Here is a 13,714-nt window from a genome sequence, read left to right on the forward strand (position 1 = left end):
TATCCCTTAGAAACTTATTCCATCCAATCCAACAATTCGTCTTGCTTTTTGATGAATCTTGGCCCAGTAATTAATTATTCTAGCCTACTGTATATTCCACATTCTCGCACCAAATTAGAAAGAAGTCTCAAGCCAAATCCCTATTATTATTATTATTATTATTATTATTGTTATTATTATTATTATTAGGCTCATAGAAATTTAAATTTGAAATTTGGGCCCTTCTCAAATTATTTCAGCCTAACTGAAATTCCGACGCCTGTGTCTTTCACCGAAATAAATAAAAAGAATCCAACCCAATTTAAATAACTAGATTAGTCCATATACTCCCTCCCACCTATCGTCTCTAGCTTCCTCTCACTAAATCAGACCCTTTCTTCCCCAAATCACAAATTAGAGAAATTCTCCCCCAAATCGGAGTTTCCGTCGATCAGCCGATCCGCCGGCGGTGTTCCCTCCTCGTCGTCGTCTCTCTCTCTTCTCTCCCTCTTTTCTCTCTTTCCCCTCTCTCTTCCGATACAGATCTCCGTCTCCCCCCACTCCGCTGCCGTCGACCTCAGGCCCGCCGTCACGCCACCACCGCCGACGCCGACCCCCTTCCGGATTTGTCGGGGCTGAGAGCACAGCGGCTCGCCGCAGCGGGCTCTCTCTCTCTCTCTCTCGGTTTTCCCCCTTTTACCGCCGGCATGCACCACCGACGCCGTTTTCCGACAGGTAAGGTGTCCAACATAGTTACTTGTCCATCTAGTATGTCTCCCTCTCATTTTGTTCATTCACAAGATCATATTTTTGATGTTGAAACGTTGTAAATTCAAAATTTCAGGTTTTAAAGAATGAAACAGTGACGAATTTTTAGAGCGTGGGCTGTCACCGTCGGCGACGGAGTGCCGAGCTTGCTGCCTGAAGTCCCTCCGGCAGATTCATATTTTAGTCTAAGATAAGCCTCTGTTCTTTTTGCTAGGAAGTGCTATTTCTATGTTCCTTGCTACAAGTTGCTATTTCTATGTTCTTTGCTATAGTTGTTAAGTTGGTACTATTTGGCAGAGACTAAATCTTGCCTATAAGCATATGTTGGATGCATGTTTGTAATTTGGGCAGGGCTATGTTTTTCTTATATCTAGTGTTGCACTGTGTGGGAGAAAGAAGTAAGATGTTGTTGTACTCACCTTTGTGAAAAAGACTTGTTAGATGTGAAATAGACTTGTTGGATCTCCCTTTGTGAGGGGACGTCCTCTTCCTTTCCTTGATGCGTTGGAATGATTCTGGAGAAGAGTAATGTTTGGTAGGAGGTGGGTAGTGAAATGAAATGGCTGGTACGTATATGTGGGTAGACAAGTGGTCTGAGAGGATATGATTCTTCTGACAGCATTCTGAAAAAAATCGATCCTCTAGGATCTGCCTCACCCTTTTTTTTAAAAATTTATTTGTATTAAATTAATTATTTAGGATATTTATTAATGTAGTTGTTTGATTTGGTGCAGGAAAAACCCGGTTCAAGCTCGTGGCTTTGGCGTAGGAAAACAAATAACATCCCCAGTTATCCCTGATGATGTACCGGACTTTCTTGGAGTACGAGTACGATCGTTGAACGGGCTGCGTGAACTTTTCCCTAATTGTAATACATTAGGATTTTAGATAACATGATTCTATCGGGCTTCGGATGGATATGCCGAACACTATAAACTTTTTATTATTTATAATTCCAAAAGCGATTATTATAAACATTGCAACAATCACTTATTATTATTTTTTTCTTTAGGCTAATAGTATTAATTATAGTAATAATAATAAGGTACGGAAGTTCGGGTTGTTACATTCTACCCCTCTTAAAAGAAATTTCGTTCCGAAATTTAGGAATCATTTTCCAGTTCCTATGTTGATTCTTTCTGTCCGTGGTTTTTTTTTTTTTTTTTTTTTCTTCCTAAACACTTTTACTGTAGTCATCGATTTATTCCAAAGTTGATACACTTTTCGATCTAGTATTACCACCGACTTTTCTTCGTAACTCAAGTCTGGTTTCTTTGTAACAAATCACATGTTTTAGATCGAACACGTACCTTTGAAGTTGGGAGACGTGGAATACGTTGTGTACGTTCCCAAAGTTGGGTGGTAATGCCAATTGAATACAACTGAACCCACTTCCTCAAGGAGCTCGTATTGTTCGATGAATCAAGGTTTTGGCTTAAAATTAATACTAATTACAGATATTCACTTTTCTCTTATACTAAAAGTCAAATTCGTGTGACATGCTTCGGCGTATGACTTTTTCCGACTTTACACTTGTTGATCCTTTCCTTTTATTGCCACTCTTCTATGTCCATTTCACCACAAACTTTCACTTGTAGCTTGCAACAAAAGCCTGAGTTCAGTTGGATTCATCACATCTACTTGGAAATATAACTTCACATGTTTTAGATATACTTATAGAGCTTCAGAAACTCCTTCCAGAAGAAGCTTGCCAAATGGAATAAATTACGAGAATAAGGGTATGAATGAACTGAATGTAGATTTCCATAGTAGGTTACCAATAGTATAGTCCAAATGAACAGTCGGATAGAAGAGTTTCAATATTCCTAGATGATAACAAGAAGACCCGTGATGATTGGTCATAGCTGGACTCGAAAAGAATAGGGAAAACAAACAATTAGCATTTGCTCAACCGTATTGTGATAGAAGATCATGTCAACGAAATTTTCAAAGTTTATAAGCAACTCAAGAAAACTCATAGAGAGAGCAACAAGAGGAAATTAATTAAGGGAAAAACAAATTGCCAACATTAAATGTGGGGCTGCAGAAAAGCTCCAATCAAGAAACAATAATCGTGTTGGAATTTAGAAGATGAGAGTACTCATATGAAATAAAGAGCTAGTCAATAAGCATGTTTGAAAACACAAGGGTCAAATCAAAAGCTTAGGTCACACCGGTTGGCTGCTCCAATATAGTAAGACTGAAAATGATTGGTTTCAAGTGGATTTGAGAAAGAAGAATAGCAAGGAATTGCCGATTTGATCAACAACATCGTGGTACGAAGTCACATTAATGAATTCACAAGGTTAATAAGCAAATGGAGAAATATTAACTCATAGAGAAGGCAGAGCAAACTAGTTAAAGGAGAGTCGGATTGCTAGCTTTAAATATGGAGCTGCAGAAAATTTCAAAGCAAGATATAATAATCGTATTAGACTTTAGAAGGGGGAAAGTACACATATAAAATGAAGATCTCGTCAACAAACATGTTTGAGAACACAAAGGGTCAACTAACGGTCTTAGAAGAATATATTATCCTTAGAAGAGACAATTACAAAGGAATATGATCATTTTGAAAACCATAACTAAAACAACACAAAATATGGGAGTTTGCGGCATGAATTCAGAGAGTAAAAATATTGTTTTATACAGAACGAGTAAAAAGGGATTATAGTCACTGAAGGTTATTTGCAAACATGAGAGAGCAAGTTGAAAGTGATTCATAACCTTGATAGAAAAGATGGAAAATAGTGGTATGGTACCTTGTAAAAGAAGTCATTTAGCGTCTTAATCCAGTGAGAGAGTATTTATATCAAAGGGGTCGCGAGAAATTTGAAATTCATGGGAACCCAAGTAAGTGTTGTTGATGAATCTTCCTGGTCATCTACAATGTGGTGATACTTCTTCGTTTAACTCTTTACAGGGAATGATAAATGAATTATCGGAAACTTTGGTTCCAAACTACTTTTATTTCACGATCACGTGTGATGACCATAGGTGGAGATTACGACTCTTTGGTACTGTCAAATCATCAAAATGTTCGTTCTCGTAACACGCCGTTTTTGTTTACTTATTATTGTATGACTAGATTCTTGTCTACATTGTAAACACATTCTCTTGCGATATATCCATTGTCTAGTTTGATCAAAGGTAAAAGAGTCACCACCAGCTATTGGTGGTGCCGGTGCAGACCACAACCATTTTGTTTTTTTAGGGAAAGCCCGAGGGTCAAACTTATTGAGCTCTGTCAGTTGTAAACGACCTCCTACCATGAATGAGGCACCACTGACACGACAAACTCCAGGATAATCTGGAAAGTCTTGATACATTTGTCCTTCAACACAAGAAAAAGTAGGAATATCCTTCAAATCCACATCCATATACTGCATTTTTATATGGTCATCCTTAATCACCAAGAAGCGTACACCGGCCCCAATATGATGATGCTGAATGAAAACCAATACAAAATATTACTCAGTCCCATCCATTTCATCATAAAGTAGGTTAAATTGATAAAGTTCTAGTGTATATGTACCATCCTCTTGAATAATCTTAACCTGATCGATACAAGAAAAATATTCTTGAATGAGTAGCAATTAAATTAATTAAGATGAGTTGGGTAAATATATACTGTTTGAATTTACTTTTTCAGCTCGAAGTTCATTGAGCTCGAGCTCGAGCTCGTGCTCCATCAAAACCAGATCTTCATAGTCAATGATGCTGAAATCATGACATCTGAACAACCATTTTAACTTGCGCTCAAGATCATAATTTGTTTGGCTTCCCAGCTCATTTAGCTCTTGATACTGAGAGTTATTTGATTGTATAAAACATAATTAATTACTGAATCAATGAAAATAGTAATATATCTGAAAATGGAATTAACCTTCATAATTTCTTGAGAGTCTATATATCTATTATAGTGTTAATTGATGATCGAGACATGTAGTAATTAAAGTAAAAGAAAAACGAAAACCATAAAACTGTGATGATGAATAACCAATACCTGCCCAAGTGAATCATCTGAACTGCAACTCATAATTGAAGCAGAAGATACACCCCTAATGTGAAAATTCTTTATAATAGCTGAAAATCACTCTACTATATATATGGTTAAGAAAATCGGGTTCTTCAAATTAAATAAATTCTTGTATTATGGAAATTTATTAAATTAAAGAAAATTATAGTAACTGTTATGATTAAGAATATCGAATTCCATAAATTTAGAAATGTTTAATATGGTATAGCAATTACTTAAATGTCTTTTTAAATAATATTTAATTTAAAAGATTGTCATGAATTAAAAGCTAATTTGAAAGATTGCCCTTTTAATTAATTTAAAAGATTCTCCTTCTCTTTTCAACTTTATTAAATTTGTCTCCTTTCTCTACTCTACTTTACTAATTGTGCATAAAAAGTTATTTCATGTGTTGTAAAATAGAATTGAAATGGGAAAATATAAATTCTGGATTAATAGAACTAGAATAGCTTATGGAGTACATGTTGTCGGTTGAATTGATTTCTCTTTCAATTATATTCATCCACTCTTACTGAGGAATTAGTAAAGAAATAAGGAAAGGCTAAATTTCAACTTTATTCTCTAATATCTAGCATTCCTTAATTCAGCTAAATTGATTCTCCCTTGATCTATCTCTTTATTACAATTCTCCCCTTCAAGTTAAATATAGGCAAATTCAATATTGAAATTGTGACTATCTTCGGTTTAAATTTTCTTCCTTGATGGTTTAGGTTCATATTAAGAAGCTCCACATATCTCTTTATTTGTAGACCTTTGCATATTGGCATCAGCAGTATTACATACTTAGCCAGCACCAATGGGTGTCACATTGCACTCCTGTGTGCTTCTTCCGTGAGGTTGAGTGGCCCTACCTTTGGTCTCTCTCATTCCATTCGTTCACTCTATACAATGTCTCTCTCTTGTGATTGAGGTTTTTGTTTTGATAATAATGAAATTGACACCAATTACACTATTAACCAATCCAAAGATATTAAAATTGATCCAGAAAATGTTTACATATTAGTGCCCAAAGGGTGCTTTCATTCACTTCTCAGCCTCGTCTCTCTCTCTTTCAAACGGTCCTCTTCCGCAACTCTCTTAAGGCTCACCTCATCAGCAATACTACAAACAAAAAATGAGCATTTCAGTGACCTTTAAATTGTGAACAAATTCCAAAATCAAATCAAACCATATCGATAATATTTAGTAAGAGACTCACATATAAATGTCATCAAAGCCACCGATTTTGAGGACACCAGTGAACTGAACTGTAGCACTATAATCCCCGCCCTTTTCTTGGACGACTTCGACCTTGGCATAACGAAGATCACTATAAATTGTAGCAATGTAATCCCTATCCATCACATTTGGCATGAATATGTAGAAGATCCAACTAGTATTATTAACATCATTGTTTCCAAGATACAAAACTTGCATCACATCCCCATCCTTAGCATTCACGTCCACCTTCTGAACTTCTTTGGGTGAGAGATTATAGACGGTCCAACAAGATGCTTGATTGATAACGAATAGAATGTTTCCCCCCACATATATGATGTTCCTCTTCCCCCCATCAGGGACTTTGGAGTCGGGGAGGTAAGAGGCGAAGATTTCCCAATTGTTTCTTTCCACGTCGTACAAGAAGAGTGATGGGTTGCTGGCATCTTCAGATTTGTTAATATTGTCATAGTACAACGTAACCGATTGGTCGTCCCACATAAAGCAAGAGGATGGAAAAGGATCCAAATTATGGTCAGGCACACCTTTCTCTGGGTCGTAGATCTCAACCCAACCTTCTGGTTTAGAAGTGCCCCCGCAAATGAATATCTTGCCATCACGTAATGGGACTACCATGGGGAGTGATCGCGTTGAATTCATAGCAGTGTCACAACGAGTCCAAGTCATAGTAATAGAACCACCACTGGCTATCGGCGGTACCGGTACCACAACCATTTTGTTTCAGGTCCACAGCCATTCATATCATTCAAGTTACCTCCAACCATGAACAAGGCACCACTGCCATGGCAAACTCCAGGATCAATTGGAACGTCCTTATGCTTGATGCCTTTAACATGATAAACAGCAGGTAGTCCAGACATTATAACATCCTTCAAATCCACATCCAGATACTGAGTTTTTCCTTTGGAATAATCAATCATTATCACCGTGAAGCGTATACCGGCCCCAATATGATGATGCTGTATGAAAACCAATACAAAATATTACTCGTTTACTACTTTTTAATCTTTCCCCGTCTGTATGTCAATATTTGCCATATTTACTTTTTACTACTTTTAGTAATAGACTCCATGTTCCAATAACTTAATTCAACTCATACTTTATTACTCCTTCCGTCCATAAACAAATGTCTCATATTTGACCAACTTGTATTTTAAGAAATTGTTTGACTTTGTAGTGAAAGGTGGATAGAAAAATTAGTGGAATGTGCGTCATACTTTTATATACTACTAATTTTATAATAAAATGTGAGAAGAATGAGTTAGTGAAACGAGGGATCCACCTACCAAATATAGTAAAAGTGAAATTTGACATTTATTGGTGGAATGGGACATTCTAAAAAGAAAAATGTGTTATTTAGAACTAGATGAAAGAATATTTTTAATGAAACCAACACAAAACATTAATCATTCGCATACCATCCTCTTTAGATTTTCCTCTTGATCTGGAATGAGTTGAGCCTGATATAAAAAAAATATAGTCGTATAAGGTAATTATACAATAATACCAGTTAAATTAACTATGATGAGTTGAGTAAATATATAACTGAATTTACTTTTGAGCTCGAACTTGACTTAGCGTGAGCTCTACCTCATTCTCGAGGTTAACCAGACGTTCATTGTTTAAGTTGCTGAAGTTCCAACCTTTCAACATCCTGAGATTTATTTCATTGTATAAAAAAATATTAATTATTGAATCAATCAAAATAGTATTATATCTGAGCCACCCAACAGTGGAATTGGCCATAAGAATTGTTTGAATCAAGTATTTTCCATCTATTATATTGATGATCGAGAGAAGTAGTAATTAAAGTAAAAGAAACACTAGAACTGAGGTGATAATCAACTAATACCTGCACTAGTGAATGATAAACTGCAATTCAGAATAGGGGCAGAAGATACACACCCGAATCTGAGAATTCATTATATTAGGGCAAAATAACATTATATTGTAACTATAAGATAATCGGGTTTTTCAAATAAATAAATTGTTATATTATGGAAATCTATTAATTAAGGAAAATTATGTAACGTGGATTGTCACAATAAAGAATATCGAATTCCCTAAATTAAGGAATATTTAAAATGGTATAATAATTACTTACATGCCTATTTAGTTAGTAAAATTTAATTTCAATGATTGTCACAAAATAAATACTCCCTCCGTCTCATTCAAGATGACCACCTTTCCTTTTTTTTTGTTCCAATCAAGATGACCACTTTCCAATTTTGGAATAACCCCCTCTCTCATTTCTCCTTATTAAAATATTCAACTACAACCTTTTTTCTCTCTACTTTATTTCACCTAACAACACTTCCTAAAATCCCGTGAGTATTAATTTGAAAGAGTGACCTTTTAATTAATTTAAAAAAGGGATGTTAGCCCTAATATCACGGAAAACTTTCAAAAAATTATTTTTCCCAACAAACTTTCAATTTGGCAAATAATATCACGAACTTTATCTGTGGTTGTTATTTTCCACTGGTGACGGATTCTGGCTTCATAAAATGACATATATGTTGAGTCCGTATTAGAATTGGAAAATAAAGTGTAATTAGGTTTTAGTTTAGTCTTTATTTTCTGCCTATATAAAAGGCATTTTATTGTAAATTGTAATCAACAATTCCAAAATGTAAATAAAGAAAGAGTAGTGATTTAGAGACATAATGTCTCCAAGCCATAAGGGTATTATGTCACTTTGCCATAATCCAAATTATAATATAGACTAATATACCCTTATTTTGAATTAAATAATAATTGAATAAATGAATATATATCAATTAATCATAAAAGGAAAGATAATTCATATCAAATTAATATCTTTTATCATATCAAATTAATATCAAAAGTCAAACTTATATCAAATTACAATCTTTTACCTTAAATGTATGCAATCAAAAATAAAGATATTAACACGGCAGAAATATCTACATTCCTCCCAGGTTAATGTGGAGGAGGGAGAAATCACTATCCATATATTTGCTTAAATCAAGCCTTCCATAAATATACACACAATTTTCCTAAGTAATTAATTCTTAAATACAAATAAATGTTTTATATGCATAAGGGTAGTATGGTACATGTATAAAACATAAATTTTAAAAAAATATATAAAACAATCTAAAATGACTATTTTAACCTCATTATGGCATTATGACTTGGAGACATTATGTCTCTAAAACATTTTCCATAAAGAAATTCCCCCTTTTCTCTTCTTTCTCACAATCGACGGTTTCTCTCATTGTTTCTTCTTCCTCCTTCCATGGAGGTTCCTCCATTATCTCTATTCAATTCTACATATTTTACATGGTATCAGAGACAAAAGCTTCCGCAATCTCTCTCTGATTTCTCTCATATCTCGATCTTCTCCGATCGATCTTCTCCTATCGCGATGAACAATCGCAATCGAGCCTTATCTCCCGATCTATTTCCTTTTTTGTTCATGATGAACAATCGTGGTGATTTGTTGCCGGAGAGTTCTCCGATCGACTGACCGCCGGCAAAAAAGTGTTCGATCTCCTCTCAGTTTTCTCTCTTCTCTCTTCTCTCTCTGTTTTTTTCATTTTATTTTTTGAATCGGTTGATTTGAATCTCCGATCTGAATTTTTTTTTCTCATTAAAATTTTCTCTATTCTCACAGATTGAAATAAGATTCTATGAATCTGAAATATCAAATCTGTTTCTCAATTTTAAATCTCCGATTGAATTCGGTTTTCTCTATTCTCACAGATTGAAATAGGATTCTATGAATCTGAAATATCAATTCTGTTTCTCAATTTTAATCTCCGATTAAATTTTGGTTTTCTCAGTTCTCAAAGATTGAAATAAGATTCTATGAATCTGAAATATCAATCTCAATCTCTGTTCTCTCATTGAATCTCTCAGTTTTGTGTTTCTCTCCTTTTAGTCACCGATTTTAATCGGTTGGTTCTAGTTTTAGTCTTTATTAAATCTCAAATTTGTTGTGTATCCAGTCTATCTCGGTTCATCCTTCTCTGATCCAATAGACCAGATTGTCTTCACTGATTATTGTCAGTTTTGATAGTCTATGACAGAGCGTGATTCTCTCTATACTTGGTTTGAAATGTGTTTTTGCTCTTGATTGAGATTTTTGCATCATAGCCGAATTTGTTGTTGTTTTTGCCGAGGATAAATACTTTCTATCCTATGCTCTGATGTGGTGCTGTTCGTAGTCAATCGGTGTTGCGATGAAGATCAAGATGTTGGAAAATAAAGTGTAATTAGGTTTTAGTTTGTTGATCATTTTGATGCTCCTTTTGTAGTTTAAGTTCTTGTCAAGATGTAGCAATTGTTTGCTTCCATCTTGAGGGAGGCTATTAGAATTGGAAAATAAAGTGTAATTAGGTTTTAGTTTGTTGATCATTTTGATGCTCCTTTTGTAGTTTAAGTTCTTGTCAAGATGTAGCAATTGTTTGCTTCCATCTTGAGGGAGGCTATTAGAATTGGAAAATAAAGTGTAATTAGGTTTTAGTTTAGTCTTTATTTTCTGCCTATATAAAAGGCATTTTATTGTAAATTGTAGTCAACAGTTCCAAAATGTAGTCAATAAAGAAATTCTCCCTTTTCTCTTCTTTCTCACAATCGACGGTTTCTCTCATTGTTTCTTCTTCCTCCTTCCATGGAGGTTCCTCCATTATCTCTATTCAATTCTACATATTTTACAGTCCGTATACATCTATAATAACGAAATCGTGAATCGTGAATCTTGAATCGTGAACCTAAATCACGAACCCAACTCAACACCCATGTTATTTTAATGTAGCCGGAATCCGTCGCGGTGGGAAATAACAACTATGGTTAAAGTTTGTGACATTATTTTCCAAGTTGAAAGTGGAGATATGCTAATCAATGTAATACTTTGCTGATCATGACTTGGTCAACTACCCTAGATGAAGTCTTTTAAATAGTTGAGCCGTCGTGGATTACGACATGAGCGGCGTGAGCCTGCTTTAACCGAGTCGGGCTCAGGGGCTGGACTTGGGTCCGTAACATATATTGTCTATCTCGTCACGTTTTATGTAAGGTTAATTTGATTGTATTCGTGATATTATCAATATATTGATCAGATTAATATATTATCGCTAGCTAACCAATAAGTTTTTTATGTTTGATGTTGGTTTTCTCCATCAACGTGGGTTATGAATGATTTATTAATTAAATAATTCGATCGCCAATTTAGTATATAGTTAAGTCAATCCACACGTTGGGGCTAGATTTAAGTAATAACAGTCATAAAAAAATCGTCAAAACTCACTATGCGTTTTCAAGCAAATAATACTAGTAATTTATTTGGAGTGACGATGGACAACCAAATTGTACAACTAAAAAAGGTTATACTAAACTAAAAAAAGGTTATACTATTAGTAATTTGATTTATTAATTATATATTAAAATAATAAATATATTTATTGGACAAGTTAAAAAGACTTGATTAGTCTTCAGCAGTTCAGCCTTATTTTTAATTTTTTTAATATTTAAATTGTCTCTAAAATACTTCTCAAATTTGAATTAAAGTATGCATTAATTATATTTTATAATTTCGAAAAAGTAAAAAATTTATACAAGAATTATTAATATATGACTACAATATTATGCACGTTCCATGTACTTATATATGCTACATATGTTTTAATTAAATGCATAAATAGACCAGTTTTTTCTCAAATAAATCAATTTTTAATTGTACAAAATTTGATCACATAGATTTATTGATTTATCTCTGACCATTGAAAACAATACTTTCGACTTAAGCCAATTCATAAAATTCCGATTACGTCCTGTCCAATTATATTCTTCGAAAAAAATAGTGATCTACTTCCAAAAAAGAGTGATCTACGTCTGTCAATCAACGTTGAATATATTCTCTCATGTTTCAGATAAATAGTAGAGTGTTGTTATGAATGGTAAGATTAATTAAATAAATACACAACTTAGAAAATTTCTTCATTGAAATGATAACTTTTGACTAAAGGAATTCAAATTTATAGAAGATCTAATAACTTTTGGCATTCTTTTCTATTTAAATGACTATTAGCTAATAACTTTTGGCATTCTTTTCCTATTTAAATGACTATTAGTTATTGTAAAATCATTTATTATAAATTAAATAAATATATCTCATATTTTTTTAACCTTTCCTATCATATTGCTATTTGTAACTGCAATGACTTTTCATATCACAATGCTTTACGTAACGGAAAAATTTAGAGATCATTTAATCACACACGTTTTTAATCTTAATATATTTTTATAAATAGAATGGTATTTCTGTAAAATTTTCTAAAACTCACTTTTTGTATGTGTATAATTTTAATTTTGAAAAAAATGGTAGAAAAAATAATAAAATATAAATTGTATTTTTATATATTAATTTTGTAATAAAATTTTGTAATAAAATTAAAAGATAAAAAGCATTCTAAGGAAATGTACTTCCTAAGATTGGCCCAATTATTTTACAGATCTAACTAGTGTAGCATACTTGGACCAAGATACTAATTGGGCTTATATTTAGTATGGACCTAAAGTTTAAACTTATTAATTTTTTATTGGAATTTTTTATTGCAAATACTACCTCAGTCCCCCAAAATTTACTACACTTTGATCCGACACGGGTTTTAAGAAATGTAATGGAAAGTGAGTTGAAAAAGTTGGTGGGATGTGGGTCATACTTTTAAAGTATTAGTTTTATAATTAAATGTGAGTAGCAATGAGTTAGTGGAATGTGAGGTCCACTACCAAAAATGATAAAAGTGAAGTGTATCAAATTTTCAGGGACGGACCAAAATGGTAATATGTATCAAATTTTCAGGAACAGGGGTTAGTAATTTATTTATAAACTTCTCTAAGCAAAAAGCAATTTCTAAAGCAGCTCAGCCTCCACTCCAAATATAACACCTGCATTCATGGGGTTGTAGGCAGAAATCTAGAATGAGAGAGAAAATATTTTAGATTTGAAAAATGTTATTTAAACTCAAATTACTTTAATTGAAAATAACAACAGTTTGCATCTTTAATAAATAAAAAATAGAATTCATTATCATTATAAGCCAAATAACTAACACTTTGCATCTTTTAATAAATACAAAAAATAGAATCAATCATCATTTTTGTAGTAAGCCTAGGCTTATCCCAATTCCCTCTCATTCATCTTTCTCTCTATTATTGCATAACTCATCAGTCATCTTTAATGAGTTATGTTTCGTGAATCATCAACTATCTAAAATAATTAAAATATAGTACATAATTAAATGACTTATATTCGATCAAACATAACATGGTGGAGTATTTTCAAACATCATTTAATATTATTGTCCCACGGATGGAACTTGTCCCCTTTTTTTTTATGTTTTAGTCCACATTTAACAGTTCCGACAAACAATCAACTACATATTGGCTTGATTAATAAATTAATATGAAATAAAATATTGTATAAAACTAAAACCTAACCCATTTAAACCAAATGCAGTAAGTTTTTTTTTTCAAATTTTTTATCTATCATATTGAAACTTAACCATTATAATTTACAAATTCAATCAATATAGAATTATTTCTTCCCACTTTAGTTATATACCAGTAGTTGCCATCTGGGTCGGGCCAACCCAGCCCAACATGGCCCATTAATGAAATTAAGCGTTTATAGGCTGGACTCATAGGTTGAAATGGACTCTAATTGGGCTATTTTCCAAACTC

The 13,714-nt window shown here is 33.3% G+C and overlaps 2 long non-coding RNA genes across 2 annotated transcripts; both read left to right on the forward strand.

Annotated features, from left to right (window-relative positions):
• The first annotated feature begins 287 nt into the window (after positions 1-287).
• Positions 288-1,746, forward strand: LOC125204480. The gene is made up of 2 exons (XR_007173576.1): positions 288-714; positions 824-1,746. It is a non-coding gene; the product is annotated as an uncharacterized LOC125204480 (long non-coding RNA).
• A 7,465-nt stretch (positions 1,747-9,211) lies between these two features.
• Positions 9,212-10,606, forward strand: LOC125204830. Its single transcript, XR_007173651.1, has 2 exons — positions 9,212-10,369; positions 10,490-10,606. It is a non-coding gene; the product is annotated as an uncharacterized LOC125204830 (long non-coding RNA).
• Positions 10,607-13,714: the final 3,108 nt, after the last annotated feature.

This window comes from Salvia hispanica, chromosome 2, assembly GCF_023119035.1.
Source record: "Salvia hispanica cultivar TCC Black 2014 chromosome 2, UniMelb_Shisp_WGS_1.0, whole genome shotgun sequence".
Classification (NCBI taxonomy): domain Eukaryota; kingdom Viridiplantae; phylum Streptophyta; class Magnoliopsida; order Lamiales; family Lamiaceae; genus Salvia; species Salvia hispanica.